The sequence below is a fragment of the Strongylocentrotus purpuratus genome, unplaced genomic scaffold, assembly GCF_000002235.5.
Source record: "Strongylocentrotus purpuratus isolate Spur 01 unplaced genomic scaffold, Spur_5.0 spur5_scaffold_17, whole genome shotgun sequence".
In the NCBI taxonomy this organism is placed as follows: Eukaryota; Metazoa; Echinodermata; class Echinoidea; order Camarodonta; family Strongylocentrotidae; genus Strongylocentrotus; species Strongylocentrotus purpuratus.
The window spans coordinates 3,767,284-3,785,493 of NW_022145602.1; the positions used below are offsets into that span (position 1 = coordinate 3,767,284).

Below are 18,210 nucleotides of genomic sequence, written 5' to 3' on the forward strand. Positions count from 1 at the left end.
TAACCAAATTTAATGCATAAGCCTTTGTGAAGTGCCTCAATACAAGTTATTTCATTCACCTGATAAGAATAATAGTGTTTTAATAGTCAGAATGCAAACTGCATATATTAAGTGTTGCTAGGTAGGTCAAGCCATAATGTTTGTCCAACCTGGCAACAACTGATGTATGTAGTTCGGATTCTGTCTATTGAAATACTATTATTCTTTTCAGGTGAATGAAATAATATGTATTGAGGCACTTCACAAACACTTATGCATTAAATTTGGTTACATTACGAAAATGGCCTAATTCGTCATGTAAGCGGGAAATTATCAAGTTCAGAAGGCTTTAAGCTGCTATCATTGGTATTTGACAAAGTGAAAAGACGTGTGTCATTTTGAACGGGTCGAAATTCAAAGTACTCGCACAAATTACTATTTACAACCATACTGAGCAATGTTGAGCACAAAGCTTTCCTAAATAAATGTATGTAGGTCTAACCATATTGACCATTGAAGGTGAAGAAGATGACTAATGCAATAGTGTTTAGATGCGGACAAAGAGTGTCCATGAATTGTTAAACGCGTCTGACATATTGTGTGTATTGTATGCATTCAAACTTTTAATCGAGACAATGCCATGTTAATATCAATGTCATCTCTTATGAAATTAAAGTAACCGAATTGAATTTTGCTGCTTCCGGGCTGCAAAAAGCCTTGGTACAGACATAAAATTATTTTGATAGGAAACACATATTCAGTCAAGGAAAGAATATCTTTCTTCCACTGTCAAATATGCTATCGGGTCTCCCAAACGTAGTATGAAACGAGAACGACTGAGAGGAAAATATTCAAGATGCTAGGTATACTAATCACCAAGCGCGTAGCCAGGATTTCATTTTAGGGGGCGGTTGTGACCACGCGAAGCGTGCGATTCACTTACAGAGCGCGCGAAGCGCGCTCCCTAGGGGCTGGGTGCAGAGAGGGGGAGTTCCCCTCCTCCCCCGCGGAAGCTTTGACATTTCATTAAATTATTAAAGAAAGGAGACGATTCGTTGTACAGTTCTCGACTCTTAATCCTTGTCTAAATTCAGTTTTTTTGTTACGTTTCATTATCAGAAAAAGAAGACAATTCGTTAATTGTACCGTTCTCGACTCTAAATCCTTGTCTGAATTCAGTTTAACCCCCCCCCCCCCTCCCGCGCGAAGCTTTGACGTATCATTACATTGTTAGAGAAAGAAGACGATTCGTTCTACCGTTCTCGACTCTTAATCCTTTTTCTTCCTACATCCTCTTCCTTTCTTCTTTCTCTTTTTTTTTTTTTTTTTTTGGCCGCCATTTTTTTTTTTTTTGGGGGGGGCGACCGCCCCCACCGCCCCCCTGGCTGGGCGCTGCTAATCACACATTTTTACCGAAACATAAAACAATATAAGGCTTTAGTGTTGGCGGGGGCATATGTTTTTGTCGTCTAAATCAGTTCATTTTTAGTGTGTCTCCTTTATTATATGTTTCCATATTTAAGTATAAATATTTTACCATTTCAGTGGGCAACTTGTCTAATTGATTGACTTTTTCAACGTGTAAAGCAATGTGAGTTTTTTAAAATAAATGATAATAAAACAAATAATACTAATATTAACTATTACAACAGTAATGAAAAATAAATGATTCCAAGAGGGGGCGGGCAGATAATCGTGCCCCTTCACGTTTCCAATTAACCAAAATAGACCCCTTTGATTGTGAAATGTATCTCTTTTAATGGGGTTCTCTAGCAACCCTTTTATATATCTAATACGTGCTCCAGCCTCTCCGCTGCTTATGTATTTCCTTTCCCATTCTGACCAACACCCCTCTTCCTTTAATAAGTGCACCTTTTTACTCACCATTTTTTTTAAAAAAACATGTGCGTTGTCAAAAGCCCTCATAAAATTGAGCAACCATGAAACGAAGCATAGTTGTAGATTGAAAGTGAAAATGTTACTCCTGTATGCTGAAGAAGTACTTAGCAACCATATTGACTACATTACATGCATACATCAGTGACAAGTCTGTGCAGTGGTGATGAATAGCAGCAGCTGGTTCATTCATCTATTGAAAGTGTTCTGTTCAGTGAAATAATGCCAGTAACTACACAATGGCTTTGAAATGGATCACTGGTCTGATTTTATTAACCCTCTTATTGTGTGTGTCTCACTGTGAATGGAATGAATGTGGTAATGTCACTCTCAATTCCTCCACGTTATTTGGTTGGTCTCAACCGTCACATCACTCATCGGTAAAAAAGAGTATAAAAACTGTCAAATATTTGGGTAGACATATACGGTGTTATTCAAATTCAACGGCTACTTTCCAAATATCTCTCACCATTTATGGAGATATAGAACCCAACCCAGGACCCCACCCCTGCATTAGTAACCATGGTAACAATGATCGACAAGAACGACCAGGATCCAACCCATGCAACAGTAACCATGATGTGGAACCTACTTCTGCCTGCCGATTCAGACAAAATTTCTACTATCTGGATCTCAACGACCATCCATCATCTCCATCTTTTTATCGTGCATCACAATCCTTTAGGCTGGACTACAATGTTTGGAAACAGATCCACGAGCTTGGAATATCGCGAAAGTGCAAAACACATCGAGGATCAAAAGGAAAACGAAGGTCAAATAATACAGACTTAAACCTGCAAACAATACTAGTTTTGATTAGAGGAAGGAATTCAGTATATATAAGGAAAAGACAGATAGATTAAACTAATCTTAAATCAGTTAAATTGTTAAAAGCAAATGAATATGATTTACCTTATCTGTTTTGAGTAATGTTCGGTCACTAAATAATGAGATTATATTAGAGGTTGTTGCTGATGACAAAAAGTGGACTTAATTGCTTTGACTGAAACATGGACTGATGAAAATACCTATAAATGGATTTACTTTATTCTCAAAACCTAGAACTGGAAGAAGAGGGGGGAGGAGTTGCATTGTATGTTAACAGAAGTTTTAATCCACACATTCTTCCTGTCATTGTACCTGATGAGATTGAGGCAATTCGGGTCATAATGAGACCAAAGTTACTACCACGTGAAATTTCATGTATTGGTAATTGTGTTTTGTATTTTCCACCACGTAATCAATGTCAAAATGAGTATATTGGACACATTACCTCAGCAATTGATAATGTAATGATTCAACATCCAGATATGCTGGTATATTTATAGTAGGAGATATGAATGATCTTAATATCCACAGTATTCTCAATATTGACAATTTCCATCAGGTTGTAAATTTACCAACTAGGGAGGACAATATCCTGGATAAAATTATTACAAATTGTGGCAAATTTTACTCCCCGGTCACGTCTATGTCATCCCTTGGAAGAAGTGATCATAACTGTATTTTGTTATACCCTCTCCTTTCTATATGATCGAGGCCAAAAAGGAAAGTTAAAAGAAGAGTTGTTCGTCCTCTTCCTGTTAGTGGTTTGCGATTATTTGGTCAGTGGATTACTCAGAATTCATGGAGTGAAGTATCACAATTATTAGACCCTTCTGATAAATGTTCATTATTTTTAGATTCGGTATCGCTGAAGTTGAATAAATACTTACCCGTCTAAGAAGTTGAACTCAATGATATTGATCAGGCGCGCCGGAAGCAGTTTGGGACTGGGGGGGGGGGGGGGGCAAACATTCCACGGGGCTCACATTCCGGGGGGCTCACAATCCAGGGGCAGTGACGTAATGAGAAAAAAAGTTCGGAAGGGGGGGGCGGCCGAAAAATCTGCATCACCACCAGTCTTACACGTTACATGCAGGTCCCGCGGAACGTTATTTAAAGTGGAGTATTATCGATCAGGTAGAGCGTAAATTGGCGTGGGGTCCTAGGCATGAGCCTCGGCAGGGGGTCAAGGGGCTGAGCCCCCGGAAGCTCAGGGGTTTTAGGTATTTAATTACGGTTAGATGAGCATCCAGGGGCCCTCTGTAAGGCAATATACGTGTTCCAAGGGGGAGAGCCCCCAGAAGCTCAGAGGTTTTAATATTTAACTACAGTCAGATGAGCATCCAGGGGCCGTCTTAGGGCCCTTGGTGTGGTCCAGGGGGCAAAGCCCCCGGAAGCTCAGGGGTTTTAGGTATTTAATTACGGTCAGATGAACATCCAGGGGCCCGCCTTAGGTTCCTTGGTGGGGTTCGGGGCGGAGCCTCCGTAAGCTCTGGGGTTTTAAGCATTTAATTACGGTCAGATGAGCATTTCTTATACCTTATTTGTGACATTGCCAGGTCACTTTTTTTTTCTCCGTCTTTCTTTCTTTTTCTTTTTAACATACTTTTTCAAAAAAGGAGGGGGGGGGGGCTCGAGCCCAGCCACTTTGCAGACCATGACATAAAGGCTTCTAAATTAGCGTATTTCGCCTGACTGTAATTTGGGAATTTCTTATTTTCCAACAAACGCATAAAAGGGTATGACTTACACAAAAAATGCCGGAAAATCATGTCACAACATCAACATTTGTAAATCACTTGTTTCGAATAAGAAATACATCACCCCCCCCCCCTCCATCAGTACACCAGCGTTCAGGGGCTCATGTCTTCTCACCCCTATAACAAAAAAACGGACACGCTTTTCCATTCTCGCACAATATGTCCACGATATGCGCGTATCGCTATTATAGAGACCACCATTGATAAATACCGTATAGGTGGCATGCGCAATTTTATGAAATTTAATTCCTGTGAACTTTCCTTTTCTTTGAATGGAATGGTATATGTGATTTAATTCAGTTCATGTGATTTAATTATTGTTACGTTCTTTTGGATTAGAAATACAAACCATGTTTACTACTTTACTGTTTTTTTTTTTTTGAGGGGGGGGGGGCGTTTTTTTTTTGGTTTTTTTTTTTTTGGGGGGGGGGCAAAAATGCGTTTTGCCCCCCCCCCCCCCCCCCCCCCCCCAATTCCGGCTCCTATGATATTGATAAAGAATGGCTGACTCCACGATTCAAAGCCATTTTTAGTATAAGAGAAAAGGCTTTCCAATTCAAAGATAAGCCGCTTTGGCGACGTTTGCGGAATAAGATCAATCGAATGATAATGTATAACAAAAAAATCGTTATTATAATACTCGTGTTTCACACCTTAAAACCATAAACCCAGGTGCATGGTACAAACAGATCAAGATAATAACTAAAAGAAATTTAGATTCACCAGTCATTAAAGTACAAGGTATTGCAGATAATGACCCCAAATGTTATGAAAAAACAGCAGAAGCTATTAACATTATGAACCTGACTGATAAAGAAAGCGTACAACATATACAGTTCCTCAGGTAGACAAAGGAACATCCCTTCACTGCTATTATGTAAACATGTGTAGAACAGGTGTGTCACAATGTGACTGGGATTTCTTTTTTAGACAGAGAATGTAATGGACAGGTGTTAGATGAATAGATGTTGTTGGTAGCAATTTACTAGGTCAACTAACTTGGATTTACTAGGTCAACTAACTTGGGTCTCTAGTAGAGCAGGTGTCTGTCTTTGTCTGTGTGTGGGGAAAGGATGAGGAGAATGTTAATAGGAAAGTTTTGTATAGAGGATTCAGTAAAAGGAATTTGGATGGACAGTTTTGAGAGAGCCAACGTGGATTAGATATTTAGGGTAGTTTAATCAGATTGCACATGAGATCTCGAGAGGAGCAGACCTTTCAGAATTTGGTCTGATTTTGGGAGTAAATGAGGGGTGTTGGCCACGAAGGTAAATGTTACAGCCACAGGCTATAAGCATGCTGTTGCTGGCATAGACTTTCCCTATACTATGGGACCAGGCAAGAACCAGGCAGCACAGGCCGATGTGGTAGAAGCCTCATCCGCCCTCGCCTCAACTTGAATCATCATTTGAACATCTGAACTGTAAGTTACAGAAATAAATGTATTACCTTATTTGTAATTATCTGGAAGGAAGGTTAATTTCATACATTTCATAAAGAGAAAGATATTTTCTATGTACTACGAGATAATGGATTTTTGTGTTTTATCTTGCTTGTTGAATAAGGAAGACTTAACCTTGATTATTTTGTTTGCTTAGAATATATGAGGTTTAAGAAATTGTATTGCACTGAAAAGTTATACATGTATAACTATATGTAAAGACATAGGTGTTATTCTATAATTTCTAGGTGAAAGATACCGTACATGGTCATTTATAAATGTCGCCTATTTTAGTGGTTTATGTCAGTGAAGCTAAGCTCTAGAGATTGTAAATGATTGTTGTAAATTGTTAGGATTTACACCGCTATAGCTATCGTGTTTATTTTTGTAGATGGTTGGCTATTTGGTTTCCATTTAATTCTTTTAGGGACAAGCTGGGCTCGTAGCCATAATCCTAGGCACCATCAGTGAATGGACATGTGTTCGTAGTCGACACGCTCAGGCAACCTACTCGCGTCAAGTCGTTGAGTCAACGCCCAGTGCTGTCGTACACCGGTCAGGCTTAGCAGGTCATGCATCATCGCACCGGGTTACTACATACACCAGAGTATTTCGTTCCGCCTATTCAGAAACAGGAAGAGGTGGTATTTACGAACTCTAAATCGGGACTCTTTAACCCACAGCCGTTTACTTGTCCATCATATTCATAGTGTAACAAGCTGTTTATATCAATAACAAAAGACTTCTGATCCCTGGACATGAGCAGATTACCTGCATTCTTACCTTCACAATCTATATGCCCAGAGGTCCAGCAATATGAGTTTTACAACATGCTTAAAAAGATAAAAAGTATAAAAGCAGGATTGAAAGAAGATCTTCCACTTCGTATTATTCGTGAATTTGCATATGAATTAAGTTAACCTGTAGCAGATATCTTAAATGCATCTTTTCATCAGGGCATAGTACCAAGGCAGTGGAAAAGAAGTCAAATCGATCCAATTCCAAAGTCTCAACCACAAACAATTGAACAACTGCGCCCCATAGCCTTAACTAGTAGTCTCTCAAAAATGGCAGAATCTTGTATAGCCAGGTGGCTTTTGGAAGACATATCTAAGTTCATTGACCCTCACCAATATGGCAATAGACCTGGTTTTATCAACATCTCACTATCTTATTAGACTATTGCATAATATTTTCGAAAATTGTGAGAGACCAAAATCTATGTCAACTTTTACTTGTACAGATTTTTCCAAAGCATTTGACCGATTAGATCACAATATTTTGATTAGGAAATTAATTGATCTCAAAGTCAGACCTTTTATTATAAATTGGATAATAAGTTTTTTAGAACAACGTTCTCAATGTGTAAAATATCAAAATGTTTTTTCTGAATATGTAACCACCCATGCCGGGGTTCCTCAAGGTACGAACTTAGGCCCAATTTTATTTCTAATTATGTTCAATGATGCTTGCGAAGATCAATCGTTGTTATATTTTAAATATGTTGATGATCTTACTTTACTTGAAGGTCGAACTGTACAGAAACAATCAATATTACAACATGTATTAGATAATTTATTAGAATGGACAGAAAGTAATCACATGAAACTAAACCCTAAAAAATGTGCTGCAATGAGAATTACATTTATGAAAAATCCATCTATTCCTGAGACTTTTAGTATTGGTGACTCACAATTGTCATATATAAAATCTGTAAAAATTCTGGGAGTCTACATCCAGCAAAATTTGAAATGGGACACTCACATAAATGAAGTTTTAAAAAAGTGCAATAGAAAACTATACATGTTTCGAATGGTTAAGCAATATAACTTACCGATTCCTGACTGAATTCAAATATATGTTGGTTACATTCGTCCTGTTTTAGAGTATTGTGCACCTGTTTTTAATGGAGGTCTTACCTTTAAGAGCACATACAGAATTTAGAAAGAATTCAGAAAAGGGTATGTAAAATCATTTTAGGAAAAAATTATAATAATTATGAAGCCGCTTTGAAACGATGCCAGCTTGAACGATTACAAATAAGACGTGAAAAATTATGTATTGTTTTTGCCGAATCTCTTATTAATAACCCACAATGCAAAAGCTGGATTCCTGAACGAAAAATTGTTGGCATGTCATTACGAAATAAACACAAGTATAGTCAATATAAATGCAGAACCTCTCATTTTAAACAAAGTGCAATACCATATTTTATTGATCTTCTTAATAATCGCTGATTGTTTTAAGTTTTTTTTTTTTCAAACCCATTTTTTTTAAATTTGTATATATGAACAGTTGTCTTTTTAACCAGACCAGTATTTTATCAGTCATGGTTTCATTGTATGATAATGTAGATATGTTTTGTGAATGGATATTCTTTCCTATTTATATGTATCCTTACTCATTGTAAACACATACATTTCAGCTTTTAGCTGCAGCATGTGCATCATTGTACTCTATGTTTTTCGAAATAAAACCTTGAATTGAAATTGAATTGAAAATGGTTATCATTAGGGACTTTTAGATTTGCGTAGACTGATACGTGTGACGTCCATTTAAGGCAGTGCATTAAAAGGACGTCGATCGTAGCAATCCACGTTGTCTTCGAAGTCCCTATTGTAATAGGCATCGAACACCTGGCCCGGAACGACTTTTTCATCGGGGGTGCTGATGAGTATTACCTATTAACTCAAAAAAGTTCTTGAAAGCCAGAATATGTAATCGGAATATAAATTAACACCAGAAGCAACAAAGTAACTAACATGAACAGATTTATTGACAGCATTTTTCAAGTATTTACAGAATCTTCAGCACCTTCTGTTGCAGCCACACCCCTTGAAACATAACAAAGCGATTCCGCCCCCACCCAAAAGAAAGACACACAAAAATCCAGCTCCCAGATGCGTGCTAGGAAACCACAAAATGGAATGTAGTAGAGATTGGAGCGGGTGTTTTGTAGGCTCGCCCGGAGGATCGCATAGTTTTCTTTCTCTAAGCATAATGGGCGCACACTTCCCATTCCATCAAGGGTCTCTTCTCTACCTATATTTTGATAGAAGAAATATGACCAAATAGTAGGAGACCAGCCTGTAGGTCCCGTGACCAAACTCGGGGACTAAAGGTTGGAAAGTGTTTTTGTGTTCCCTGATGAATACCGAACAATTTTGACTTGGGCTGCCCCCTAGAAAATCCCAGGCATTTTCGTGAGAGGTCAACAAAGGTCACACAGGGATAGAAATTTAAGTAGTTCCTATCGTGTCAATATGCATATCAACTTACTTGTCTGGTCATGAGGATTCCAAAAATGTACAGTTTGCTATACCTCCGACCTTAAATAAGGGCGCTATGGTCAAAAACGTTAAAAGGTCAACACACTTTTGAATGGTGGTCAAATTCACCAACACAGTGAACCTTATCAAATTGCATATCAAATTACTCGTCTGGGCATAGGGATTCAAAAAATGTATAGTTTGTTATACCTCCTACCTTAAGTAAGGGCGCTATGGTAAAAAAAAAAAAAAGGTGACTGTCAGTGCGCTCACCGCACCCTTGAAAGACAACCGGGGGTTAGGGGGGGGGGGGTGGGAAGCTGTTTCTGACTCTCCTCAAATGTCTTCGTCAACACCACACGCTTTCGATATACGCCGTACATATCTCTATGCAGCTGTTTTGGGGGAATTAGGGAATTTTTATCATTACAAATTAAATGTTATAGATATCTTTTTACAAGTACAGCTTTTTATCTCTCAAACGTTCTTATTTATAATGTTATCTATGCCTTTGGTTGAGCATTTATAAAGTAAAACATCTGGTATTTAATTCATCCCTCTCGCAATGATATAGTTCAATACTTTGTTTGGCTAGTTGTAAAGAGATAAGCCATGAAGTCTATTTTACTTCGTGAATTCTATTTTGTCACAAACTGAATTACAGAGAGGTTATAATTTGTGGTGTGCACACATGCACAACGGTACCCACTTCAGCAATTGAAACGATGCCAAAACAGGCGCAACAATATCAAAAGGGTAATATCAAAATATCCCAAAGAAAATTAACTCTAAGAATACTAGGCAGAATAATGTACGGGGTGTACGTGCAGGGTCTGATTAAAGGTGCTTTAATGGCATAATATGGATTATCATCAAAAGAAATGTGCATACAATCACATCCAATCATGCAAAAAATTCAATTGATCTAAAAATAAAAAAAAATTGAAAGGTATTTTGCACTTTTTCCATATTTTCCTTTCATGATGGATTCATAGATAATAAAGTACAGTTACCTTTTACTGAGATGCTAATTTTGTCATGTAAGTGGGAAATTCCAAATCCACAAGGCTGTAAGCTGAATATATTGGTATTTGAAAAGGGGAAAAGACGTGTGTCATTTTGAAGAGGTCAAAAATCAAAATCCCTTGCACAATCCTTTTTTACTACAGAACTTACAAGCGAGCACAAGTCTTTCCCAATTGAATGTATGTTACCGATCGTATCTTCCTAAATTTGTAGACAAATATACAATAGCAACTGAAATTGAAGTATTTTACAGATTAGGCTATTCCATAACCCATGTGTAAACAAGAAATGCGTTTATTAGTTTTGCTGTAGCTGGGAATCTTCCCACTAAATACAAAATTCCATTTTTTGTCCTTTCCGTCCGAGGAGAGGGTGGGGGGAGGGGCCTTTGATCCCGTATTTATTTATATTTTATACAATTCCGTCTCTTTGCTTGCTTTTTCCATTCGATGTTTAACTATGCATCCTTTTAAATATTAATACATATTGACAAATTTCAGTGTATCTCAATCCTACGAAGCAGGTTAACGTTCTCAAAAAAGCCTTCCACGAGACCTATAGGCTGTAAATGAGAATTGATGTCTTTTCCAAGGGCACTACACCACATACGTTGACTTATTTTCAACCGTGAGTTCCAAAAAGAAGTGTGTGTGTTGATTTATCGATTTTCGAGTATGAAACGTTATAATTGTGGTAATTTGCATAATGCATGAACCCTACTCATGCCTCAGTCATGGTATCTGGTGTAGGTCAAGATTAATTACGGATGTTATGGTGAGGTAAAAGAGACACAAAAAGCTATTTATATTTCAGTATATCTTCAATTTTTCTTCCTCTTTGTCAATATAAAACTGCGATATTATGACATTAAATATTACTTGGCTTTCAACCAATCAGAATCAAGCATTTGGGACTTGTATTTGATATTTATGTCATGATATTAAACAAAGTTTTATGCTACAGGGCCAATGCCGGGGGCCAATGTCTTTCTAGTTCAGTTATTATGAGAGCCAGGGTTTATTGATTTAAAACGCTTTAAAGGTAATATATTCATTTTATGTTTATGGCTATTATAAACAGATTGATACTTATAGATTTGGGATAGAGATGGGTATGTAGATAGCTAGACACATAAATAGATGGATAGATAGATATAATATAGAAGGATAGGTAGATAATGGAAATGCAGATAAAGGACGATACTGAAGATAGGAAGAGGGGGAAGGAAAGAATTATACACATTTATTTTTAAAAAATTATGTTATTTACTCATCCAATCATTCATCCATCCATCCAAACATTCTTTTTCTTCTTCTCTCACTCATTTTATATCAAATTCATACCTTATGTCTTTCACCCATTCTCCATAAAATCTCTATTTTTGTCTGAAAGAATAATTCAATTTTTTACAGTTGACTATAAATATATATGAATATTCTTTAAAAACAGCTGATCATTGATGTAATAATTATTTATTCACACCACTTTTTTTCTCCATAAATAATATTCTCCTTGATACAGTGTATTTCTTATTTTCTTCATCAACCAGTTTTAGAGAATAAACTTATAATTAAATTTGAAGAAAAAAATGAATAAACGAACCTTTTATTACCACACGGCACACACGTGTTGATATTCTACAGCATAGGCATTTAAGTTTTGACATTTTATCGGACATAATTTATATACTGCAATAATACATCACAATTGAAAAGACAGACATTGCAAAAACAACACCACAGATTTTAGCCCCAAATTTACTGTCACGGATCATGGGCAACACAACCACAACAAATTGATTCGCCACCAAAGACAAGCATTACACATCCCAAAACCGCCACAATAACTCCCAAAACATAAATGTCAGGAGGCCAATGTCTATGTGTCAAGATGTCAGCGATAACAAACACTTTATTAACTAGTCTTGGCTCCAAGCGCACGCAGGCGCGTCACATTTACTAATAATACAAAGACATTTCATCAAGTAATAAATGCAAACCAGAAATAGTAATTGAGCATATATATTCCAAGTCACCTGTATTGCTATGAAGAACTATAATTGAAGAGACTTACATCTCAGGATATTGCACTACACTATTCAGTGAAACCTCATAGTAACATGGTCTTTTGACATCATTATTCATCAGGTATAATAATAAATTTGAAACTGATTACCCTCAAATGTACACAGTAGATACAACAAGCCAAAGAGTGCACAATCTTATGGGTTTACATCTAGTGACATTATTCCATATAATTTTTCTGTTATCAAATCTCTTCAAAAGCAGTTTTCCATTTTGGAACAAAATTCAAACCTATGTACAAAACGATCTATGGGTGTGTATATGGTGTGCATTACACAGGCTTTTCAATTGCCACACATCTGTGAATTCTTCTTGTTTATTAAAAGGCTCACTTGATGAGAATTTCTTGCTTTTCATCTTCAATGATGTAAATCACTTGGTTGAGAGCAATCCAGACAATGTTATAAAAAAGGTCTACATGTTTATCTCAGGTTATCCATACTGTACCTGCAGAATCAAAGCACATGTAGAGTGCAAATAATTTGCAAAAATTATAGCAACTGAATCAGATACAGCAGGTACAATCATGAAGCTTATAGAGTAAATATTCAAATACAGTATACCTCGCAACAACTCAAAATTCAAGTACATTTTGTTTAACCCCTAATGTAATCAACTCTAAGATCCACTTTAGTGTGCCTTCGTGTAAAGTTAACAAACAGAAAATTATGGTTAGGTTGTGCAACTGTCACAATGTGTCCCCAAAATTTTATTTCATTACACAGAACAAAAGTCTCAGATTGTTCTGTTTTTTTAAAAGATTATTGAAAGCTCTCTCCAGTTTTAAACGGATTCACAGTCAATCATCCAGTGGATAAGCTATGCAGACAAGAGGCAAAATATAAAAGACCGATCTGTCTTTGTAGTTTGTACGAATGAAGTTCTATGTTTTGTTTTGTTTTTCCTGAAAATGCGTTCTCTCCAAAGTTGTGTTGAAGTAGGTCAAGCTGATCCTGGCTAATGAGCTTGCTTTCGTGGACTTCCTGCAAGAGAGTCCTGGTTTTTCCATCTCTCCTGTTTACCTTGTTTCACCACTTTAAGCTGTTTCTTGGCATCCTGCACTTGCTGTCTGGTTATATTCAGTTTCTAATCAACTCAGACAGAAAAAGAATAGTCATGTTCTTTTGTAATGTCATAGGGTTTCTTTGGAGGCACGGGAACACTTTCGGATGTTGTACATGGTTTTGATGGGAGTCTTGAGCCATGGGTCTGTTTATAGGGAGGATGTCCAGGAAAGACAGTAGGCACAGCTCTAGGAATGAGATGTGGTGTGTAACATCCTTTCCTCTCTTGAGTGTATTCCTGCATTACAATAAAAGCAAATGGAAACAACTAGAATTTAATTCGTCATGGGGACGAATTAGGTGGTCTATCTTCAAGTCTTATGAGAGATTATAATATTTACTATATTGAGAAAGGGAGAAGTTATATAGACATGTAAACAATGATGATCATCATGATGATCATGATGATGATGATCTTGATAGTAATGGTGATGACGATGATGATGATCATGATGATCATGATGATGTTGATGATTATCATCAACAGACGACGATGACATCAGACTGAACAAAATTAGAGAACATTTAGATAGCGTATAGTCTCAGCTACAACATACTCAAAAATCAACAAAAACCAAGCAGAAACTAGAAATTTAATTCGTCATGGGGACGAATTAGGTGGTCTGTTTTCAATTTTATGATCATTGAAAAGTCAAAAAAGAAAAAAAAAATGAAGAAAAAAAATTGTTGGAGACTCCCGGACTCGAACCAGGGATCTTGAGGTCCGAAGTCCAGTGCGTTACAGATTTACCAAAACATTTCCCATAGCGATTACACGTAAACCGAAAATAAAAGTCTCAAATCCCACTTTGCAAGTGAAAAATGAGCATGATCCCGACATCTGATCTAGAAATAAATGGCACACTTGTGATAGCTTATTGTCTCAGCTACAACATACTCGATGCTCAGCGAAAACGAAGCTAAGACGACGGAGATATTGCTCGTGAAAGACGGGAATGTAGAATCCAGTTTTCAGAAAAAGTCATGTCCCATAGAGAATACACGCAAAATGTGAAAAATTGACATGCCACCTTTAATCGCAAAAATACGCCATGATACCTTTGTCAAAATGAAATATTGTGGTAATGATTTTGTAGAGAATTGTCTAAGCTAGATCATATCAAAATTTAAAAGAAAATTGATCAAATTTTACAGAGATACAGTCATTTTTCCAGAAATATGCTGACGTCATAATATGCAAATTGAAATTTTGAGTTGGGAGGCCATTATGATGACGTCATGAGTTAATTGAGGGTCAAAGGAGACATGAAATCATATCTCCAATTCATACTCTATCAAAATATGGAGAAAAAAAATTGGGTTCACCTTGCATCCTAAAGCGCTACAAAGGATTTTGTATAGGCATGTTTTTGCCCATGTATGCTATGTATTACAAGAGCTCGCACGCACGGAAATTATCTTAAACGGACGCTCATTCCGTTAATAATGGTCAGAAAAAGGTGAACAAGGTATCAAAATGCTTGAAAAAATGTGCCAAATATGATGATAGAGAAAATTGGCGATTCTATGTAGGAAAATACCATTACGCGCGAAAACGTGCGCGCATGCGCGTGTGCGCGTTTTTTTTGCAAAATGCTTAAAATGGCCTGAAACGTATGCAAAATTAATTTGATATGATTTTGAGCATTTTGAAATTTTGCGCGCGAGCTGACGCGCGGACGTACGCATGCGCGCGCGTTTTTTGACCTGAAATTGACCGGACGGATATTGACCTTAATCATGATAAATATGAATGAGAAATGCTTTTCCGTTATGAAGATATGATTATGAGTAAAAAGTACCAAACAAACACAAAATGGCGCCTGGATGACGTCATGAAGATTCGATGACCTTGAAAATGTTACTGTCATGTCTCATGACAATGACCTATGACTGTGCCAAAATTGAAGGAAATTGATTAAACCGATCTTGAGTTATTCTGTGAACAAAAAAGTGTGAAGAAATAAATAAAAACTAGAAATTTAATTCGTCATGGGGACGAATTAGGTGGTCTGTTTTCAATTTTATGATCATTAAAAAGTCAACAACAACAAAAAATGGAGAAAAAAAAATTGTTGGAGACTCCCGGACTCGAACCAGGGACCTCGAGGTCGGATGTCAAGTGCGTTACCGATATACCAAAACATTTCCCATAGAGATTACACGTAAACGGAAAATTTAATTCTCAAATCCCACATTGTAAGTGAAATATGAGCATGATCTTGGCATCTGATCGAAAAATAAAGGGCACACTCAGGATAGCTTATTGTCTCAGCTACAACATACTCAAAGCTCAGCGTAAACAAAGATAAAACAACGGAGATATTGCTCGCGAAAGATGAGAATGTAGAATCCAGTTTGAGAAAAAGTCATGTCCCATAGAGAATACACGCAAAATGTGAAAAATTGACATGCCTCCTTTAATCGCAAAAATACGCCATGATACCTTTGTCAAAATGAAATTTTGTTGTGACTGTATTTGTAGAGAATATTCTCAGGTAGAACATATCAAAATTTGAAAGAAAATTGATCAATATTTACAGAGATACAATCAATTTTCCAAAAATCTGCTGACGTCATAATATGCAAATTGAAATTTTGAGTTCGGAGGCCATTATGATGACGTCATGAGTTAATTGAGGGTCAAATGACACATGAAATCATATCTCCAACTCATGCTTTTTCGAACCATGATATAAAAGTTGGGGTCAATTGACTATCTGAAGAGCTATTTTGATTTTTAAAATGGGATGTTTTTGATCAAATTTGCATTATATTGCCCATAGCAGCACGCGCGGATTTTTTTTTCCGCGCCGTGAGCGCGAGGAGACACGTACAGACGGAAATTTTTGAAATGCTTAAAATGACCTGATTCGTACTCTCGTTTAATAGTTAAGTGATTTTGAGCATTTTAAAATTTTGACGCGCGCGTACGTGCGGGTCATGACCTTTATGTGACCTTTGATGACATGACCAGTTGACCCTTGACCTGAAGTATATGTGATATGAATATGAATGACCTTTGCTAATGCATCATGAAGATATGATGGATAACGTGATTTCACAAAATGGCGCCTGGATGACGTCACGATGACTAGATGACCTTGAAAATGTTCCTGTCACGTCTCATGACAATGACCTATGACTGTGCCAAAATTGAACGAAATTGACGAAACCGAACTTGAGTTATCCTAGGCACAAAAAAGTGTAGGAAATAAATAAAAATAAAGAATAAATAATAATAATAAAGAAAATTCTGACGAAAACAATAGGTGATCTGTTTTCAACAGACCACCTAATAATGAGTTTTTTCTCATAACATGACAACTGTTTTACTATTCATGCTATTTCATGTGATTTTTAAGACTGAAACTGAAAGCAGCTTCCAGCCAAATAAATAAAATGTCAGCAAGTCATAAGCAAATTTGATAGAAATAGTGTAGTGTGCGGTGGGATTTTTAGGCTAGGCTAGCCTAGTTGGATAACTCCTGTGATGTGAAATATGGCAGGCTAGCCTGGCTTAGACCAAAAGCTTCAGTCTCTCTATATCGTCGGTTGTTCTACTGAGACTGCGTCTGGCTCCACTAGACCTCTGATTATATTATGGGGAATGTCAACAAATGTCAGTTTTATTAAAGAAATGACCCATATCAGACGGTTATTTCTGTCTAACCTAGATCTAGAGTGTAGAGTCTAGATCATGTAGATCTAGATCTCGAGTCTAGTCTAGTTAAAATATAAAGAAGTTAACATTTGATTTTATCTTGAAATTAGATCAGATAAAATTAATTGTATCGTTTTATTCTAGACTTTTCTTTAATAGAATCAAGCTCATGGAGTTATATTTCCGAGTTGGACTCTCTGGCTCTTGGAGTTGCGAGCGACTCCAGCGCAGCAGAATTTTCCCATCACCATCCCCAGAACCTTAACCCATGCCTGCGCCAGACCGGCGGGCGTGGACTGGCGCGCTCCGCTGCTGCAGGAGCTGCGGTGGCTGTCATGAGACAACCCGGGTACAGACTACAGTCACTGCATAAACTACATTTTTAGCTCTAAAATCTCCTTATTAATCAACATAACATTAAGAAGAACTTACTTGTGAAATATTATGCAGTTCCCTTTCTTTCTTCGGTTCGAACATCAAAATGCAACGCACGAACCTGGCTTCTCCAATTTTTTCCACGTATGTTGTGCACAGTATCTTGTTGGGTCGTTCGTTTTTCTGCCCTCCTAATGGCGGCCACCGCTCCAGGTCCGCGCAGCAATACACCAGTTTACAGTTGTGTGCGCCATTTTAAATGGTGAGTAAACAAAGCCAATGACCTAGAGGTCAGTGGTATTTATGCGTAAATTAAGATTGCGCCCATGCAAATTATGATAATATCACTGCCTGCGCGCTGCGCTGTGCGCTCACATCATAATTTGCATGGGCGCAATCTTAATTTACGCACAAACCAAATGACCTCTAGGTCATTGGCTTTGTTTACTCACCATTTAAAATGGCGCCCAAGTCTGCGCATGCGCACTGATACAACTGTAAACTGGTGTATACACCAGTTTACAGTTGTGTGCGCCATTTTAAACAAGGCTAATGACCTAGAGGTCATGTATTTATGCGTAAATTAAGATTGCGCCCATGCAAATTATGATGATATCACTGCCTGCGCGCTGCGTTGTGCGCGCATATCATCATTTGCATGGGCGCAATCTTAATTTACGCATAAATACCAGAGGTCAGAGGTTATTGGCCCCAATTTTGGGGCCAATGACCCGAGGTCAACTGTCTGCTCATGCGCACTGATACAACTGTAAACTGGTGTATTTGAGCGAGTACGCCCTCTAGTGTTAGTAGTATATATCTCTATG

At 37.4% G+C, this 18,210-nt stretch overlaps 1 long non-coding RNA gene across 1 annotated transcript; it reads right to left on the reverse strand.

Moving 5' to 3' along the window:
* Positions 1–13,194: 13,194 nt before the first annotated feature.
* On the reverse strand, positions 13,195–17,569 carry LOC115925152. Its single transcript, XR_004064569.1, has 2 exons — positions 17,441–17,569; positions 13,195–13,582 (listed from the first exon to the last, which is right to left on the reverse strand). It is a non-coding gene; the product is annotated as an uncharacterized LOC115925152 (long non-coding RNA).
* Between the last annotated feature and the right edge of the window lie 641 nt (positions 17,570–18,210).